A 19,344-nucleotide genomic window follows, 5' to 3' on the forward strand; every position below is an offset into this window, starting at 1 on the left:
CTGTGTCTCTGAGTCTCTGAGTCTCTGTGTCTCTGCGGCTCTGTGTTTCTGAGTCTCTGAGTCTCTGAGTCTCTGAGTCACTTGTCTCTGTGTCTCCGGGTCTCTGAGCCTCTGCGTCTCTGTGTCTCTGAGTCTCTGAGTCTCTGAGCATCTGTGTCTCTGTGTCCCTGAGTCTCTGTGTCTCTGAGTCTCTGTGTCTCTGCGGCTCTCTGTTTCTGAGTCTCTGAGTCTCTGAGACTCTGAGCCACTTGTCTCTGGGTCTCTGTGTCTCTGTGTCTCTGAGTCTCTGAGCCTCTGTGACTCTGCGCCTCTGAGTCTCTGAGCATCTGTGTCTCTGAGTCTCCATGTCGCTGAGTCTCTGAGTCACTGAGCCTCTGTGTCTCTGTGTCTCTGAGTCTCTGTGTCTATGGGTCTCAGTGTCTCTGAGCCTCTTTGTCTCTGCATCTCTATGTCTCTGAGTCTCTGAGTCTCTGTGTCTCTGAGTCTCTGTGTCTCAGAGTCTCAGTGACTCTGAGTCTCTGAGACTCTGTGTCTCTGCATCTCTGAGTCTCTGAGTCTCTGAGTATCTGTGTGTCTGCATCTCTGAGCCTCTGAGCCACTGAACATCTGTGTCTCTACGTCTCTGAGTCTCTGAGCCTCTGACCTCTGTGTCTCTGGGTCTCTGTGTCTCTGAGTCTCTGTGTCTATGGGTCTCTGTGTCTCTGAGCCTCTTTGTCTCTGCATCTCTATGTCTCTGAGTCTCTGTGTCTCCGGGTCTCTGTGTCTCTGAGTCTCGGGGTCTCTGTGTCTCTGCGTCTCTGAGCTTCTGTCTCTCTGCGTCTCTGAGTCTCTGTGTCCCTGGGTCTCTGTGTCTCTGGGTCTCTGTGTCTCTGAGTCTCTGAGCCTCTGTGTCTCTGCGTCTCTGAGTCTCTGTGTCTCTGGGTCTCTGTGTCTCTGAGTATCTGAGCCTCTGTGTCTCTGCGTCTCTGAGTCTCTGAATCTCTGAGTTTCTGAGCCCCTGTGTCTCCTCGTCTCTGAGTCATTGAGTCTCAGTGTCTCTGAGTCTCCGTGTATCTGAGTCTCTGTGTCTCTGAGTCTCTGAGCCTCTGTGTCTCTGCGTCTCTGAGTCTCTGGGTCTCTGAGCCTCTGAGCCTCTCTGTCTCTGAGTCTCTGAGTCTCTGGGTCTCTGTGTCTCTGAGTCTCTCTGTCTCTGGGTCTCTGTGTCTCTGCGTCTCTGAGTCTCTGAGTCTCATTGTCTCTGCGTCTCTGTGTCTCTGGGTCTCTGTGTCTCTGAGTCTCTGAGCCTCTGTGTCTCTGCGTCTCTGAGTCTTTGAGTTTCTGAGCATCTGTGTCTCCTCGTCTCTGAGTCACTGAGTCTCAGTGCCTCTGAGTCTCTGTATCTCTGAGCTTCTGTGACTCTGCGTCTCTGAGTCTCTGAGCATCTCTGCCTCTGAGTCTCCGTGTCGCTGAGTCTCTGAGTCACTGAGCCTCTGTGTCTCTGCGTCTCTGAGTCTCTGTGTCTATGGGTCTCTGAGTCTCTAAGCCTCTTTGTCTCTGCATCTCTATGTCTCTGTGTCTCTGTGTCTCTGGGTCTCTGTGTCTCTGAGTCTCTGAGCCTCTGTGTCTCTGCGTCTCTGAGTCTTTGAGTTTCTGAGCATCTGTGTCTCCTCGTCTCTGAGTCACTGAGTCTCCGTGTATCTGAGTCTCTGTGTCTCTGAGTCTCTGAGCCTCTGTGTCTCTGCGTCTCTGAGTCTCTGGGTCTCTGAGCCTCTGAGCCTCTCTGTATCTGAGCCTCTGTGTCTCTGAGTCTCTTGGTCTCTGTGTCTCTGAGTCTCTCTGTCTCTGGGTCTCTGTGTCTCTGAGTCTCTGAGCCTCTGTGTCCCTGCGTCTCTGAGTCTCTGAGTCTCATTGTCTCTGCGTCTCTGTGTCTCAGAGCCTCAGTGACTCTGAGTCTCTGAGACTCTGTGTCTCTGCATCTCTGAGTCTCTGAGTCTCTGAGTATCTGTGTGTCTGCACCTATGAGCCTCTGAGCCACTGAGCATCTGTGTCTCTGCGTCTCTGAGTCTCTGAGTCTCTGAGCCTCTGAGCCTCTGTGTCTCTGGGTCTCTGTGTCTCTGAGTCTCTGTGTCTCTGAGTCTCTGCGTCTCTGAGTCTCTGAGCATCTGTGCCTCTGAGTCTCCGTGTCACTGAGTCTCTGTGTCTCTGAGTCTCTGTGTCTCTGAGTCTCTGAGCATCTGTGTCTCGGTGTCTGTAAGTCTCTGAGACTCTGTGTCTCTGTGTCTCTGAGCCTCTGAGCCTCTATGCCTCTGAGTCTATGAGTCTCTGTGTCTCTGGGTCTCTGAGACTCTGTGTCTCTGAGTCTCCGTGTCTCTGAGTCTCTGCGTCTCTGAGCCTCTGTGTGTCTGCGTCTCTGAGCCTCTGTGTCTCTGCGTCTCTGTGCCTCTTTCTCTCTAAGTCTCTGTGTCTCTGAGTCTCTGAGCTTCTGTGTCTCTGCGGCTCTGTGTTCCTGAGTCTCTGTGTTTCTGGGTCCCTGGGTCTCTGTGTCTCTGGGTGTCTGTGTCTCTGAGTCTCTGAGCCTCTGTGTCTCTGCGTCTTGAGTCTCTGGGTCTCTGAGCCTCTGAGCCTCGATGTCTCTGGGTCTCTGAGTCTCTCAGCCTCTATGTCTCTGTGTCTCTGGGCCTCAGAGTCTATGGTTCTCAGGGTCTCTGCGTCTCTGTGTCTCAGGACCTCTGCGTCACTGCGTCTCTGCATCTCACAGTCTCTGGGTCTCATTGTCTCTGCGTATCCGCGTCTCTGGGTCTCAGCGTCTCTGCCTCTCAGGGTCTCTGCATCTCTGTGTCTCTGCGTCTCAGGGTCTCTGCGTCTCTGGGACTCAGTGTCTATGCGTCTCTGCGTCTCTGTGTCTCTGTGTCTCTGAGACTCAGTGTCTCTGCGTCTCAGTGACTCTGCGTCTCAGTGTCTCATCGTCTCTGCGCCTCTGCGTCTCTGGGTCTCAGTGTCTCTGCGTCTCAGGTTCTCTTCGTCTCTGCGTCCCTGCATCTCTGCGTCTCTGCTTCTCAGGGTCTCTGCTTCTCTGCATCGAAGGGTTTCTGCGTCTCAGAGTCTCTGCATCTCTGCGTCACAGTGTATCTGCGTCTCAGTGTCTCTGCATCTCTGTGTCTCAGCGTATCTGCGTCTCAGTGTCTCTGCATCTCTGTGTCTCAGAGTCTCTGGGTCTCAGTGTCTCTGCGTCTCTGCGTCCCTGTGTCTCAGAGTCTCTGCTTCTCAGAGTCTCTGGGTCTCAGCGTCTCTGCGTCTCAGAGTCTCTGCATCTCATTGTCTCTGTGTCTCAGTGTCTCTGTGAATCTGCGTCTCAGAGTCTCTGCGTCTCAGTGTCTCAGGGTCTCTGCGTGTCTACGTCTCTGCGTCTCAGCGTCTCTGCATCTCAGCGTCCCTGCGTCTCAGCGTCTCTGCATCTCTGGGTCTCTGGGTCTCAGTGTCTCTGCATCTCTGCGTCTCAGAGTCTTTGCATCTCAGTGTCTCTGTGTCTCAGTGTCTCTGCGTCTCAGTGTCTCAGGGTCTATGCGTGTCTACGTCCCTGCGTCTCAGCGTCTCTGCATCTCTGGGTCTCTGGGTCTCAGTGTCTCTGCATCTCTGCATCTCAGTGTCTCTGCGTCTCAGCGTTTCTGGGTCTCAGTGTCTCAGTGTCTCAGGGTCTCTGCGTCGCTGCGTCTCTGGGTCGCTGGGTCTCTGGGTCTCAGTGTCTCAGAGTCTCTGCGTCTCAGTCTCTGGGGCCCAGTGTCTCTGGGGCTCAGTGTCTCTGCATCTCTGCGTCTCAGATTCTCTGCGTCTCAGAGTCTCAGAGTCTCTGCATCTCAGAGTCTCTGCATCTCAGTGTCTCTGCGTCTCAGTGTTTCTGCGTCTCAGTGACTCTCCGTGTCTGCGTCTCAGAGTCTCTGCCTCTCTGCGTCTCTGTGTCTCTGGGTCTCAGAGTCTCTGGGTCTCATTGTCTCAGCGTCTCTGTGTCTCAGAGTCTCTGCGTCTCTGCGTCTTTGGGTCTCAGTGTCTCTGCGTCTCAGAGTCTCTGCGCCTCAGTGTCTCTGCACCTCAGTGTCTCGGCGTCTCTGCGTCTCTGCGTCCCTGCGTCTCTGAGTCTCTGTGTCTCTGAGTCTCTGCGTCTCTGAGTCTCTGAGCATCTGTGCCTCTGAGTCTCCGTGTCACTGAGTCTCTCTGTCTCTGAGTCTCTGTGTCTCTGAGTCTCTGAGCATCTGTGTCTCGGTGTCTGTAAGTCTCTGAGACTCTGTGTCTCTGTGTCTCTGAGCCTCTGTGTCTCTGCATCTCTGAGTCTCTGGGTCTCTGAGCCTCTGAGCCTCTATGCCTCTGAGTCTATGAGTCTCTGTGTCTCTGGGTCTCTGAGACTCTGTGTCTCTGAGTCTCCGTGTCTCTGAGTCTCTGCGTCTCTGAGCCTCTGTGTGTCTGCGTCTCTGAGCCTCTGTGTCTCTGCGTCTCTGTGCCTCTTTCTCTCTAAGTCTCTGTGTCTCTGAGTCTCTGAGCTTCTGTGTCTCTGCGGCTCTGTGTTCCTGAGTCTCTGTGTCTCTGGGTCCCTGGGTCTCTGTGTCTCTGGGTGCCTGTGTCTCTGAGTCTCTGAGCCTCTGTGTCTCTGCGTCTTGAGTCTCTGGGTCTCTGAGCCTCTGAGCCTCGATGTCTCTGGGTCTCTGAGTCTCTCAGCCTCTATGTCTCTGTGTCTCTGGGTCTCAGAGTCTATGGTTCTCAGGGTCTCTGCGTCTCTGAGTCTCTGTGTCTCAGGATCTCTGCGTCACTGCGTCTCTGCATCTCACAGTCTCTGGGTCTCATTGTCTCTGCGTATCCGCGTCTCTGGGTCTCAGCGTCTCTGCCTCTCAGGGTCTCTGCATCTCTGTGTCTCTGCGTCTCAGGGTCTCTGCGTCTCTGGGACTCAGTGTCTATGCGTCTCTGCGTCTCTGTGTCTCTGTGTCTCTGAGACTCAGTGTCTCTGCGTCTCAGTGACTCTGCGTCTCAGTGTCTCATCGTCTCTGCGCCTCTGCGTCTCTGGGTCTCAGTGTCTCTGTGTCTCAGGTTCTCTTCGTCTCTGCGTCCCTGCATCTCTGCGTCTCTGCTTCTCAGGGTCTCTGCTTCTCTGCATCGAAGGGTTTCTGCGTCTCAGAGTCTCTGCATCTCTGCGTCACAGTGTATCTGCGTCTCAGTGTCTCTGCATCTCTGTGTCTCAGCGTATCTGCGTCTCAGTGTCTCTGCATCTCTGTGTCTCTGAGTCTCTGGGTCTCAGTGTCTCTGCGTCTCTGCGTCCCTGTGTCTCAGAGTCTCTGCTTCTCAGAGTCTCTGGGTCTCAGCGTCTCTGCGTCTCAGAGTCTCTGCATCTCATTGTCTCTGTGTCTCAGTGTCTCTGTGAATCTGCGTCTCAGAGTCTCTGCGTCTCAGTGTCTCAGGGTCTCTGCGTGTCTACGTCTCTGCGTCTCAGCGTCTCTGCATCTCAGCGTCCCTGCGTCTCAGCGTCTCTGCATCTCTGGGTCTCTGGGTCTCAGTGTCTCTGCATCTCTGCGTCTCAGAGTCTTTGCATCTCAGTGTCTCTGTGTCTCAGTGTCTCTGCGTCTCAGTGTCTCAGGGTCTATGCGTGTCTACGTCCCTGCGTCTCAGCGTCTCTGCATCTCTGGGTCTCTGGGTCTCAGTGTCTCTGCATCTCTGCATCTCAGTGTCTCTGCGTCTCAGCGTTTCTGGGTCTCAGTGTCTCAGTGTCTCAGGGTCTCTGCGTCGCTGCGTCTCTGGGTCGCTGGGTCTCTGGGTCTCAGTGTCTCAGAGTCTCTGCGTCTCAGTCTCTGGGGCCCAGTGTCTCTGGGGCTCAGTGTCTCTGCATCTCTGCGTCTCAGATTCTCTGCGTCTCAGAGTCTCAGAGTCTCTGCATCTCAGAGTCTCTGCATCTCAGTGTCTCTGCGTCTCAGTGTTTCTGCGTCTCAGTGACTCTCCGTGTCTGCGTCTCAGAGTCTCTGCCTCTCTGCGTCTCTGTGTCTCTGGGTCTCAGAGTCTCTGGGTCTCATTGTCTCAGCGTCTCTGTGTCTCAGAGTCTCTGCGTCTCTGCGTCTTTGGGTCTCAGTGTCTCTGCGTCTCAGAGTCTCTGCGCCTCAGTGTCTCTGCACCTCAGTGTCTCGGCTTCTCTGCGTCTCTGCGTCCCTGCGTCTCTGAGTCTCTGTGTCTCTGAGTCTCTGCGTCTCTGAGTCTCTGAGCATCTGTGCCTCTGAGTCTCCGTGTCACTGAGTCTCTGTGTCTCTGAGTCTCTGTGTCTCTGAGTCTCTGAGCATCTGTGTCTCGGTGTCTGTAAGTCTCTGAGACTCTGTGTCTCTGTGTCTCTGAGCCTCTGTGTCTCTGCATCTCTGAGTCTCTGGGTCTCTGAGCCTCTGAGCCTCTATGCCTCTGAGTCTATGAGTCTCTGTGTCTCTGGGTCTCTGAGACTCTGTGTCTCTGAGTCTCCGTGTCTCTGAGTCTCTGCGTCTCTGAGCCTCTGTGTGTCTGCTTCTCTGAGCCTCTGTGTCTCTGCGTCTCTGTGCCTCTTTCTCTCTAAGTCTCTGTGTCTCTGAGTCTCTGAGCTTCTGTGTCTCTGCGGCTCTGTGTTCCTGAGTCTCTGTGTCTCTGGGTCCCTGGGTCTCTGTGTCTCTGGGTGTCTGTGTCTCTGAGTCTCTGAGCCTCTGTGTCTCTGCATCTTGAGTCTCTGGGTCTCTGAGCCTCTGAGCCTCGATGTCTCTGGGTCTCTGAGTCTCTCAGCCTCTATGTCTCTGTGTCTCTGGGTCTCAGAGTCTATGGTTCTCAGGGTCTCTGCGTCTCTGAGTCTCTGTGTCTCAGGATCTCTGCGTCACTGCGTCTCTGCATCTCACAGTCTCTGGGTCTCATTGTCTCTGCGTATCCGCGTCTCTGGGTCTCAGCGTCTCTGCCTCTCAGGGTCTCTGCATCTCTGTGTCTCTGCGTCTCAGGGTCTCTGCGTCTCTGGGACTCAGTGTCTATGCGTCTCTGCGTCTCTGTGTCTCTGTGTCTCTGAGACTCAGTGTCTCTGCGTCTCAGTGACTCTGCGTCTCAGTGTCTCATCGTCTCTGCGCCTCTGCGTCTCTGGGTCTCAGTGTCTCTGCGTCTCAGGTTCTCTTCGTCTCTGCGTCCCTGCATCTCTGCGTCTCTGCTTCTCAGGGTCTCTGCTTCTCTGCATCGAAGGGTTTCTGCGTCTCAGAGTCTCTGCATCTCTGCGTCACAGTGTATCTGCGTCTCAGTGTCTCTGCATCTCTGTGTCTCAGCGTATCTGCGTCTCAGTGTCTCTGCATCTCTGTGTCTCAGAGTCTCTGGGTCTCAGTGTCTCTGCGTCTCTGCGTCCCTGTGTCTCAGAGTCTCTGCTTCTCAGAGTCTCTGGGTCTCAGCGTCTCTGCGTCTCAGAGTCTCTGCATCTCATTGTCTCTGTGTCTCAGTGTCTCTGTGAATCTGCGTCTCAGAGTCTCTGCGTCTCAGTGTCTCAGGGTCTCTGCGTGTCTACGTCTCTGCGTCTCAGCGTCTCTGCATCTCAGCGTCCCTGCGTCTCAGCGTCTCTGCATCTCTGGGTCTCTGGGTCTCAGTGTCTCTGCATCTCTGCGTCTCAGAGTCTTTGCATCTCAGTGTCTCTGTGTCTCAGTGTCTCTGCATCTCAGTGTCTCTGCATCTCTGGGTCTCAGTGTCATTGCGTCACAGGTTCTCTGCGTCTCTGCGTCTCTGGTTCTCAGTGTCTCTGAGTCTCAGTGTCACTGCGTCTCAGTGTCTCCGGTTCTCAGTGTCTCTGCGTCTCAGTGTCTCTGCGTCTCTGCGTCTCAGCGTCTCTGGGTCTCAGTGTCTCTGCGTCCTAGCATCTCAGGGTCCCTGCGTCTCTGCGTCTCAGTGTCTCAGGGTCACTACGTCTCTGCATCTCAGGGTCTCTACGCCTCTGCGTCTCAGACTCTCTGCGTTTCTGCGTCTATGCGTCTCTGGGCCTCGGGTCTCAGCGTCTCAGCGTCTCAGCGTCTCTACGTCTCAGCGTCTCTGTGTCTCAGTGTCTCTGCGCCTCTGGTTCTCAATGTCCCTGCATCTCAGGGTCCCTGCGTCTCTTCTTCTCAGTGTCTCTGCGTCTCAGTGTCTCTGCGTTTCTGCATCTCTGGGTCTCTGCGTCTCAGGGTCTCTGCGTCTCTGCGTCTCTGCGTCTCAGGGCCTCTATTCCTCTGCATCTCAGAGTCTCTTCTTCTCAGTGTCTCTGCGTCTCAGGGTCTCTGCGTCTCTGCCTCTCTGGGTCTCTGCGTCTCAGGGTCTCTGCGTCTCTGCGTCTCAGGGCCTCTATTCCTCTGCATCTCAGAGTCTCTTGTTCTCAGTGTCTCTGGTTCTCAATGTCTCTGCGTCTCAGAGTCTCTACGTCTCTCCGTCTCTGGGTCTCAGTGTCTGGGCGTCTCAGGGTCTCTGCGTTTCTGCATCTCTGGGTCTCAGTGTCTCAGAGTCTCTGGTTCTCAGTGTCTCTGCGTCTCAGTGTCTCTGCGTCTCAGAGTCTCGTCGTCTGAGTGTCTCTGCATCTCATTCTCACGGCGTCTCTGCGTCTCAGTGTCTCTGCGTCTCAGTGTCTCTGCATCTCATTGTCACTGCGTCTCTGGGTCTCAGTGTCTCTGCGTCTCTGCGTCTCAGTGTCTCTGCGTCTCTGAGTCTCTGTGTCTTTGCGCCTCTGCGACTCTGGGTCTCAGCATCTTTATGTCTCTGCGTCTCAGAGACTCTGCATCTCAGAGTCTCTGCGTCTCAGAGTCTCTGGGTCTCAGTGTCTCTGCGTCTCAGGGTCTCTGCGTATCTGCGTCTCAGGGCCTCTATGCCTCTGCGTCTCAGAGTCTCTGAGTCTCTGTGTCTCTGCGTCTCTGGGTCTCAGTGTCTCTTCGTCTCTGCGTCTCTGCGTCTCCGTGTCTCTGCGTTTCTATGTCTCTGGGTCTCAGTGTCTCTGCATCTCAGTGTCTCTGCATCTCTGGGTCTCAGTGTCACTGCGTCGCCGGGTCTCAGTGTCTCTGCGTCTCTGCGTAAACAGAGTCTCTGGGTCTCAGGATCTCTGCGTCTCTGGTTCTCCGTGTCTCTGAGTCTCAGTGTCGCTGCGTCTCAGTGTCTCTGGTTCTCAGTGTCTCTGGTTCTCAGGGTCTCTGCGTCTCTGCGTCTCAGGGTCTCTGCGTCTCAGTGTCTCTGCATCTTTGCGTTTCTGGGTCACAGCGTCTCAGCCTATCAGAGTCTCTGTGTCTCAGTGTCTCTGCATCACTGCATCTCTGGGTCTCAGTGTCTCTGCGTCTCTGGGTCTCACTGTCTCTGTGTCTCAGGTTCCCAGTGTCTCTGTGTCTCTGCGTCTCCGCGTCCCAGTGTCTCAGTGTCCCTGGGGCTCTGCGTCTCAGTGTCTCTGCGTCTCAGTGTCTCTGCGTCTCTGGGTCTCTGCGTCTCTGGGTCTCAGTGTCTATGCGTCTCAGAGTCTCTACGTGTCATGGTCTCTGCCTCTCCGCCTCTCAGAGTCTCTGCATCTCTGTGTCTCAGTGTCTCTGGGTCTCAATGTCTCAGCGTCTCTGCGTCTCAGAGTCTCTGCGTCTCAGTGTCTCTGTGTCTCAGGGTCTCTGCATCTCAGAGTCTCTGCGTCTCAGCGTCCCTGCATCTCAATGTCTCTGCAACTCAGTGTCTCTGCATCTCTGTGTCTCTGGGTTGCAGCGTCTCAGAGTCTCTGCGTCTCAGAGTCTCTGCATCAATGTCTCTGCGTTTCTGCATCTCTGGGACTCAGTGTCTCTGTGTCTCTGCGTCTCAGTGTCTCTGCGTCTCAGTGTCTCTGCGTCTCTGCGTCTCTGGGTCTCACTGTCTCTGCTTCTCTGCGTCTCTGGGTCTCAGTTTTTCTGTGTATCTGGTTCTCAGTGTCTGCGTCTCAGTGTCTCTGCGTCTCTTTCTCTCTGGCACTCAGTGTCTCTGCGTCTCAGGGTCTCTGCATCTCTGTGTCTCAGAGTCTCGTCGTCTCAGAGCCTCGTCGTCTCAGAGTCTCGTCGTCTCAGAGTCTCTGCGTCTCAGAGTCTCTGCGTCTCAGTGTCTCTGCATCTCATTCTCACGGCGTCTCTGTGTCTCAGAGGCTCAGAGGCTCTGCGTCTCTGCGTCTCGGGTTTCTGCGTCTCAGAACCTCTGCACCTCAGTGTCTCTGCATCTCATTGTCACTGCGTCTCTGGGTCTCAGTGTCTCAGTGTCTCTGCGTCTCTGAGTCTCTGCGTCTCAGAGTCTCTGCGTCTCAGAATCTCTGGGTCTCAGTGTCTCTGCATCTCAGGGTCTCTGCGTATCTGCGTCTCAGGGCCTCTGTGCCTCTGCGTCTCAGAGTCTCTGATTCTCTGTGTCTCTGGGTCTCAGTGTCTCTGGGTCTCAGCGTCTCTGCGTCTCTGCGTCTCAGAGTCTCTGCATCTCAGAGTCTCTGCATCTCAGAGTCTCTGCGTCTCAGAGTCTCTGCCTCTCAGAGTCTCTGGGTCTCAGTGTCTCTGGGCCTCAGTGCCTCTGCGTCTCAGAGTCTCTGAGTCTCTGTGTTTTTGTGTCTCTGCGTCTCCGTGTCTCTGCGTCTCTACGTCTCCGCGTCTCTGCATCTCTACGTCTCTGGGTCTCAGTGTCTCTGCATCTCAGTGTCTCTGCATCTCTGGGTCCCAGTGTCATTGCGTCGCAGGGTCTCTGCGTCTCTGCGTCTCAGAGTCTCTGGGTCTCAGGATCTCTGCGTCTCTGGTTCTCAGTGTCGCTGCGTCTCAGTGTCTCCGCGTCTCAGCGTCTCTGGGTCTCAGTGTCTCTGCGTCCTAGCGTCTCAGGGTCCCTGAGTCTCTGCGTCTCCGTGTCTCTGCATCTCAGTGTCTCTGCATCTTTGCGTCTCTGGGTCACAGCGTCTCAGCGTATCAGAGTCTCTGCGTCTCAGTGTCTCTGCATCACTGCATCTCTGGGTCTCAGTGTCTCTGCGTCTCTGGGTCTCACTGTCTCTGCGTCTCAGGTTCCCAGTGTCTCTGCGTCTCTGCGTCTCCGCGTCTCAGTGTCTCTGGGTCTCTGCGTCTCTGGGTCTCAGCGTCTATGCATCTCAGAGTCTCTGTGTCTCATGGTCTCTGCCTCTCTGCCTGTCTGCATCTCTGCGTCTCTGTGTCTCAGTGTCTCTGGGTCTCAATGTCTCTGCGTCTCTGCGTCTCAGAGTCTCTGCGTCTCTGCGTCTCAGGGTCTCTTCATCTCAGAGTCTCTCCGTCTCTGGGTCTCTGCGTCTCAGGGTCTCTTCATCTCAGAGTCTCTGCGTCTCAGCGCCCCTGCGTCTCAATGTCTCTGCATCTCAGAGTCTCTGCGTCTCAGCGCCCCTGCGTCTCAATGTCTCTGCATCTCAGAGTCTCTGCATCTCTGTGTCTCTGGTTTGCAGCGTCTCTGGTTTCTGCGTCTCTGGGTCTCTGTGTCTCAGAGTCTCTGCATCAGTGTCTCTGCGTCTCTGCATCTCTGGGACTCAGTGTCTCTGGGTCTCAGTGTCTCTGCGTCTCAGGGTCTCTGCGTCTCTGGGTCTCACTGTCTCTGCGTCTCAGGGTCTCTGCGTCTCTGCGTCTCTGGGTCTCACTGTCTCTGCGCCTCTGTGCCTCTGCGTTTCTGGTTCTCAGTGTCTCTGCGTCTCAGTGTCTCTGCGTCTCTTTCTCTCTGGCACTCAGTGTCTCTGCGTCTCAGGGTCTCCGCATCTCTGCGTCTCAGAGTTTCGTCGTCTCAGAGTCTCTGCATCTCTGGGTCTCAGTGTCTCTGCGTCTCTGGGTCCCAGGGTTTCTGCGTCTCAGCGTCTCTGGGTCTATATCTCAGCATCTCTGCGTCTCTGCATCCTAGTGTCTCAGGGTCTCTGCTTCTCCACGTCTCAGTGTCTTTGCATCTCAGTGTCTTTGCATCTCTGCGTCTCGGTGCCTCTGCGTCTCTGGGTCTCAGGTTCTCTGCATCTCTGCGTCTCTGCGTCCCTGCGTCTCTGTCTCTCAAGATCTCTGCTTCTCTGCGTCTCAGAGTCTCTGCATCTTTACGTCTCAGTGTCTCTGCGTCTCTGCGTCTCTACCTCTCTGTGTCTCAGTGTCTCTGCGTTCCTGCATCTCAGAGTCTCTGCGTCTCAGAGTCTCTGTGCCTCAGAGTCTCTGCGTCTCATTGTCTCTGCGTCTCTGTGTCTCAGAGACTCTGCTTCTCAAAGCCTCTGCGTCTCTACGTCTCAGCGCCTCTGCATCTCTGTGTCTCACTGTCTCTTTGTCTCTGCATCTCCGAGTCTCTGCGTCACAGAGTCTATGCATCTCTGCATCTCAGTGTCTCTGCGTCTCTGTGTCACAGCGTCTCTGGGTCCCAGTGCCTCTGCGTCTCAGGGTTTGTGCGTCTCAGTGTCTCTGCGTCTCTGCATCTCTGGGTCTCAGTGTCTCTGCGTCTCTGGTTTTCAGTGTCTCTGCGTCTCAGCGTCTCTGCGTCTCAGTGTCTCTGCGTCTCTGCAACTCTGGGTCTCAGTATCTCTGCGTCTCAGTGTCTCTGCGTCTCTGGGTCTCAGTATCTCTGCATCTCAGGGTCTCTGCGTCTATGCGCCTCTGCGTCTCAGAGTCTCTCAGTCTCTGTGTCTCTGCGTGTCTGGATCTCAGCGTCTCTGCGTCTCTTCTTCTCTGTGTCTCTGAGTCTCTGCGTCTCTGGTTCTCTGCGTCTCTGGTTCTCAGTGTCTCTGGGTCTCAGTGTCTCTGCGTCGCTGCGTCTCTGTGTCTCTGGGACTCAGTGTCTCTGCGTCACAGGGTCTCTGCATCTGTGCCTCTCAGAGTCTTGTTGTCTCATCGTCTCAGAGTCTCTGCGTCTCAGAGTCTCTGCGTCTCAGTGTCTCTGCATCTCATTGTCACTGTGTCTCTGTGTCTCAGTGTCTCTCCATCTCTGCGTCTCAGAGTCTCTGCGTCTCAGTGTCTCTGTGTCTCTGTGTCTCTAAGTCCCTGGGTCTCAGTGTCTCTGCGTCTCAGAGTCTCTGCATCTCAGAGTCTCTGCGTCTCAGAGTCTCTAGGTCTCAGAGTTCTGCATCACAGTGTCTCTGTGTCTTAGGGTCTCTGCGTCTCTGCGTCTCAGGGTCTCTGCGTCTCTGGGTCTCAGAGTATCTGCGTCTCAGTGTCTCTGCGTCTCTGTGTCTCTGGGTCTCAGGGTCTCTGCATCTCAGGTTCTCTGCGTCTCTGCGTCTCTGCATCTCTGAGTCTCTGAGTCTCTGAGTATCTGTGTGTCTGCATCTCTGAGCCTCTGAGCCACTGAACATCTGTGTCTCTACGTCTCTGAGTCTCTGAGCCTCTGACCTCTGTGTCTCTGGGTCTCTGTGTCTCTGAGTCTCTGTGTCTATGGGTCTCTGTGTCTCTGAGCCTCTTTGTCTCTGCATCTCTATGTCTCTGAGTCTCTGTGTCTCCGGGTCTCTGTGTCTCTGAGTCTCGGGGTCTCTGTGTCTCTGCGTCTCTGAGCTTCTGTCTCTCTGCGTCTCTGAGTCTCTGTGTCCCTGGGTCTCTGTGTCTCTGGGTCTCTGTGTCTCTGAGTCTCTGAGCCTCTGTGTCTCTGCGTCTCTGAGTCTCTGTGTCTCTGGGTCTCTGTGTCTCTGAGTCTCTGAGCCTCTGTGTCTCTGCGTCTCTGAGTCTCTGAATCTCTGAGTTTCTGAGCCCCTGTGTCTCCTCGTCTCTGAGTCATTGAGTCTCAGTGTCTCTGAGTCTCCGTGTATCTGAGTCTCTGTGTCTCTGAGTCTCTGAGCCTCTGTGTCTCTGCGTCTCTGAGTCTCTGGGTCTCTGAGCCTCTGAGCCTCTCTGTCTCTGAGTCTCTGAGTCTCTGGGTCTCTGTGTCTCTGAGTCTCTCTGTCTCTGAGTCTCTGTGTCTCTGCGTCTCTGAGTCTCTGAGTCTCATTGTCTCTGCGTCTCTGTGTCTCTGGGTCTCTGTGTCTCTGAGTCTCTGAGCCTCTGTGTCTCTGCGTCTCTGAGTCTTTGAGTTTCTGAGCATCTGTGTCTCCTCGTCTCTGAGTCACTGAGTCTCAGTGCCTCTGAGTCTCTGTATCTCTGAGCTTCTGTGACTCTGCGTCTCTGAGTCTCTGAGCATCTCTGCCTCTGAGTCTCCGTGTCGCTGAGTCTCTGAGTCACTGAGCCTCTGTGTCTCTGAGTCTCTGTGTCTATGGGTCTCTGAGTCTCTGAGCCTCTTTGTCTCTGCATCTCTATGTCTCTGTGTCTCTGTGTCTCTGGGTCTCTGTGTCTCTGAGTCTCTGAGCCTCTGTGTCTCTGCGTCTCTGAGTCTTTGAGTTTCTGAGCATCTGTGTCTCCTCGTCTCTGAGTCACTGAGTCTCCGTGTATCTGAGTCTCTGTGTCTCTGAGTCTCTGAGCCTCTGTGTCTCTGCGTCTCTGAGTCTCTGGGTCTCTGAGCCTCTGAGCCTCTCTGTATCTGAGCCTCTGTGTCTCTGAGTCTCTTGGTCTCTGTGTCTCTGAGTCTCTCTGTCTCTGGGTCTCTGTGTCTCTGAGTCTCTGAGCCTCTGTGTCCCTGCGTCTCTGAGTCTCTGAGTCTCATTGTCTCTGCGTCTCTGTGTCTCAGAGCCTCAGTGACTCTGAGTCTCTGAGACTCTGTGTCTCTGCATCTCTGAGTCTCTGAGTCTCTGAGTATCTGTGTGTCTGCACCTATGAGCCTCTGAGCCACTGAGCATCTGTGTCTCTGCGTCTCTGAGTCTCTGAGTCTCTGAGCCTCTGAGCCTCTGTGTCTCTGGGTCTCTGTGTCTCTGAGTCTCTGTGTCTCTGAGTCTCTGCGTCTCTGAGTCTCTGAGCATCTGTGCCTCTGAGTCTCCGTGTCACTGAGTCTCTGTGTCTCTGAGTCTCTGTGTCTCTGAGTCTCTGAGCATCTGTGTCTCGGTGTCTGTAAGTCTCTGAGACTCTGTGTCTCTGTGTCTCTGAGCCTCTGAGCCTCTATGCCTCTGAGTCTATGAGTCTCTGTGTCTCTGGGTCTCTGAGACTCTGTGTCTCTGAGTCTCCGTGTCTCTGAGTCTCTGCGTCTCTGAGCCTCTGTGTGTCTGCGTCTCTGAGCCTCTGTGTCTCTGCGTCTCTGTGCCTCTTTCTCTCTAAGTCTCTGTGTCTCTGAGTCTCTGAGCTTCTGTGTCTCTGCGGCTCTGTGTTCCTGAGTCTCTGTGTCTCTGGGTCCCTGGGTCTCTGTGTCTCTGGGTGTCTGTGTCTCTGAGTCTCTGAGCCTCTGTGTCTCTGCGTCTTGAGTCTCTGGGTCTCTGAGCCTCTGAGCCTCGATGTCTCTGGGTCTCTGAGTCTCTCAGCCTCTATGTCTCTGTGTCTCTGGGCCTCAGAGTCTATGGTTCTCAGGGTCTCTGCGTCTCTGTGTCTCAGGATCTCTGCGTCACTGCGTCTCTGCATCTCACAGTCTCTGGGTCTCATTGTCTCTGCGTATCCGCGTCTCTGGGTCTCAGCGTCTCTGCCTCTCAGGGTCTCTGCATCTCTGTGTCTCTGCGTCTCAGGGTCTCTGCGTCTCTGGGACTCAGTGTCTATGCGTCTCTGCGTCTCTGTGTCTCTGTGTCTCTGAGACTCAGTGTCTCTGCGTCTCAGTGACTCTGCGTCTCAGTGTCTCATCGTCTCTGCGCCTCTGCGTCTCTGGGTCTCAGTGTCTCTGCGTCTCAGGTTCTCTTCGTCTCTGCGTCCCTGCATCTCTGCGTCTCTGCTTCTCAGGGTCTCTGCTTCTCTGCATCGAAGGGTTTCTGCGTCTCAGAGTCTCTGCATCTCTGCGTCACAGTGTATCTGCGTCTCAGTGTCTCTGCATCTCTGTGTCTCAGCGTATCTGCGTCTCAGTGTCTCTGCATCTCTGTGTCTCAGAGTCTCTGGGTCTCAGTGTCTCTGCGTCTCTGCGTCCCTGTGTCTCAGAGTCTCTGCTTCTCAGAGTCTCTGGGTCTCAGCGTCTCTGCGTCTCAGAGTCTCTGCATCTCATTGTCTCTGTGTCTCAGTGTCTCTGTGAATCTGCGTCTCAGAGTCTCTGCGTCTCAGTGTCTCAGGGTCTCTGCGTGTCTACGTCTCTGCGTCTCAGCGTCTCTGCATCTCAGCGTCCCTGCGTCTCAGCGTCTCTGCATCTCTGGGTCTCTGGGTCTCAGTGTCTCTGCATCTCTGCGTCTCAGAGTCTTTGCATCTCAGTGTCTCTGTGTCTCAGTGTCTCTGCGTCTCAGTGTCTCAGGGTCTATGCGTGTCTACGTCCCTGCGTCTCAGCGTCTCTGCATCTCTGGGTCTCTGGGTCTCAGTGTCTCTGCATCTCTGCATCTCAGTGTCTCTGCGTCTCAGCGTTTCTGGGTCTCAGTGTCTCAGTGTCTCAGGGTCTCTGCGTCGCTGCGTCTCTGGGTCGCTGGGTCTCTGGGTCTCAGTGTCTCAGAGTCTCTGCGTCTCAGTCTCTGGGGCCCAGTGTCTCTGGGGCTCAGTGTCTCTGCATCTCTGCGTCTCAGATTCTCTGCGTCTCAGAGTCTCAGAGTCTCTGCATCTCAGAGTCTCTGCATCTCAGTGTCTCTGCGTCTCAGTGTTTCTGCGTCTCAGTGACTCTCCGTGTCTGCGTCTCAGAGTCTCTGCCTCTCTGCGTCTCTGTGTCTCTGGGTCTCAGAGTCTCTGGGTCTCATTGTCTCAGCGTCTCTGTGTCTCAGAGTCTCTGCGTCTCTGCGTCTTTGGGTCTCAGTGTCTCTGCGTCTCAGAGTCTCTGCGCCTCAGTGTCTCTGCACCTCAGTGTCTCGGCGTCTCTGCGTCTCTGCGTCCCTGCGTCTCTGAGTCTCTGTGTCTCTGAGTCTCTGCGTCTCTGAGTCTCTGAGCATCTGTGCCTCTGAGTCTCCGTGTCACTGAGTCTCTGTGTCTCTGAGTCTCTGTGTCTCTGAGTCTCTGAGCATCTGTGTCTCGGTGTCTGTAAGTCTCTGAGACTCTGTGTCTCTGTGTCTCTGAGCCTCTGTGTCTCTGCATCTCTGAGTCTCTGGGTCTCTGAGCCTCTGAGCCTCTATGCCTCTGAGTCTATGAGTCTCTGTGTCTCTGGGTCTCTGAGACTCTGTGTCTCTGAGTCTCCGTGTCTCTGAGTCTCTGCGTCTCTGAGCCTCTGTGTGTCTGCTTCTCTGAGCCTCTGTGTCTCTGCGTCTCTGTGCCTCTTTCTCTCTAAGTCTCTGTGTCTCTGAGTCTCTGAGCTTCTGTGTCTCTGCGGCTCTGTGTTCCTGAGTCTCTGTGTCTCTGGGTCCCTGGGTCTCTGTGTCTCTGGGTGTCTGTGTCTCTGAGTCTCTGAGCCTCTGTGTCTCTGCGTCTTGAGTCTCTGGGTCTCTGAGCCTCTGAGCCTCGATGTCTCTGGGTCTCTGAGTCTCTCAGCCTCTATGTCTCTGTGTCTCTGGGTCTCAGAGTCTATGGTTCTCAGGGTCTCTGCGTCTCTGAGTCTCTGTGTCTCAGGATCTCTGCGTCACTGCGTCTCTGCATCTCACAGTCTCTGGGTCTCATTGTCTCTGCGTATCCGCGTCTCTGGGTCTCAGCGTCTCTGCCTCTCAGGGTCTCTGCATCTCTGTGTCTCTGCGTCTCAGGGTCTCTGCGTCTCTGGGACTCAGTGTCTATGCGTCTCTGCGTCTCTGTGTCTCTGTGTCTCTGAGACTCAGTGTCTCTGCGTCTCAGTGACTCTGCGTCTCAGTGTCTCATCGTCTCTGCGCCTCTGCGTCTCTGGGTCTCAGTGTCTCTGCGTCTCAGGTTCTCTTCGTCTCTGCGTCCCTGCATCTCTGCGTCTCTGCTTCTCAGGGTCTCTGCTTCTCTGCATCGAAGGGTTTCTGCGTCTCAGAGTCTCTGCATCTCTGCGTCACAGTGTATCTGCGTCTCAGTGTCTCTGCATCTCTGTGTCTCAGCGTATCTGCGTCTCAGTGTCTCTGCATCTCTGTGTCTCAGAGTCTCTGGGTCTCAGTGTCTCTGCGTCTCTGCGTCCCTGTGTCTCAGAGTCTCTGCTTCTCAGAGTCTCTGGGTCTCAGCGTCTCTGCGTCTCAGAGTCTCTGCATCTCATTGTCTCTGTGTCTCAGTGTCTCTGTGAATCTGCGTCTCAGAGTCTCTGCGTCTCAGTGTCTCAGGGTCTCTGCGTGTCTACGTCTCTGCGTCTCAGCGTCTCTGCATCTCAGCGTCCCTGCGTCTCAGCGTCTCTGCATCTCTGGGTCTCTGGGTCTCAGTGTCTCTGCATCTCTGCGTCTCAGAGTCTTTGCATCTCAGTGTCTCTGTGTCTCAGTGTCTCTGCGTCTCAGTGTCTCAGGGTCTATGCGTGTCTACGTCCCTGCGTCTCAGCGTCTCTGCATCTCTGGGTCTCTGGGTCTCAGTGTCTCTGCATCTCTGCATCTCAGTGTCTCTGCGTCTCAGCGTTTCTGGGTCTCAGTGTCTCAGTGTCTCAGGGTCTCTGCGTCGCTGCGTCTCTGGGTCGCTGGGTCTCTGGGTCTCAGTGTCTCAGAGTCTCTGCGTCTCAGTCTCTGGGGCCCAGTGTCTCTGGGGCTCAGTGTCTCTGCATCTCTGCGTCTCAGATTCTCTGCGTCTCAGAGTCTCAGAGTCTCTGCATCTCAGAGTCTCTGCATCTCAGTGTCTCTGCGTCTCAGTGTTTCTGCGTCTCAGTGACTCTCCGTGTCTGCGTCTCAGAGTCTCTGCCTCTCTGCGTCTCTGTGTCTCTGGGTCTCAGAGTCTCTGGGTCTCATTGTCTCAGCGTCTCTGTGTCTCAGAGTCTCTGCGTCTCTGCGTCTTTGGGTCTCAGTGTCTCTGCGTCTCAGAGTCTCTGCGCCTCAGTGTCTCTGCACCTCAGTGTCTCGGCGTCTCTGCGTCTCTGCGTCCCTGCGTCTCTGAGTCTCTGTGTCTCTGAGTCTCTGCGTCTCTGAGTCTCTGAGCATCTGTGCCTCTGAGTCTCCGTGTCACTGAGTCTCTGTGTCTCTGAGTCTCTGTGTCTCTGAGTCTCTGAGCATCTGTGTCTCGGTGTCTGTAAGTCTCTGAGACTCTGTGTCTCTGTGTCTCTGAGCCTCTGTGTCTCTGCATCTCTGAGTCTCTGGGTCTCTGAGCCTCTGAGCCTCTATGCCTCTGAGTCTATGAGTCTCTGTGTCTCTGGGTCTCTGAGACTCTGTGTCTCTGAGTCTCCGTGTCTCTGAGTCTCTGCGTCTCTGAGCCTCTGTGTGTCTGCTTCTCTGAGCCTCTGTGTCTCTGCGTCTCTGTGCCTCTTTCTCTCTAAGTCTCTGTGTCTCTGAGTCTCTGAGCTTCTGTGTCTCTGCGGCTCTGTGTTCCTGAGTCTCTGTGTCTCTGGGTCCCTGGGTCTCTGTGTCTCTGGGTGTCTGTGTCTCTGAGTCTCTGAGCCTCTGTGTCTCTGCGTCTTGAGTCTCTGGGTCTCTGAGCCTCCGAG

The sequence above is a fragment of the Carcharhinus amblyrhynchos genome, unplaced genomic scaffold (genome assembly GCF_965287045.1).
Source record: "Carcharhinus amblyrhynchos unplaced genomic scaffold, sCarAmb.v2.hapA chromosome_151, whole genome shotgun sequence".
Lineage (NCBI taxonomy): Eukaryota > Metazoa > Chordata > Chondrichthyes > Carcharhiniformes > Carcharhinidae > Carcharhinus > Carcharhinus amblyrhynchos.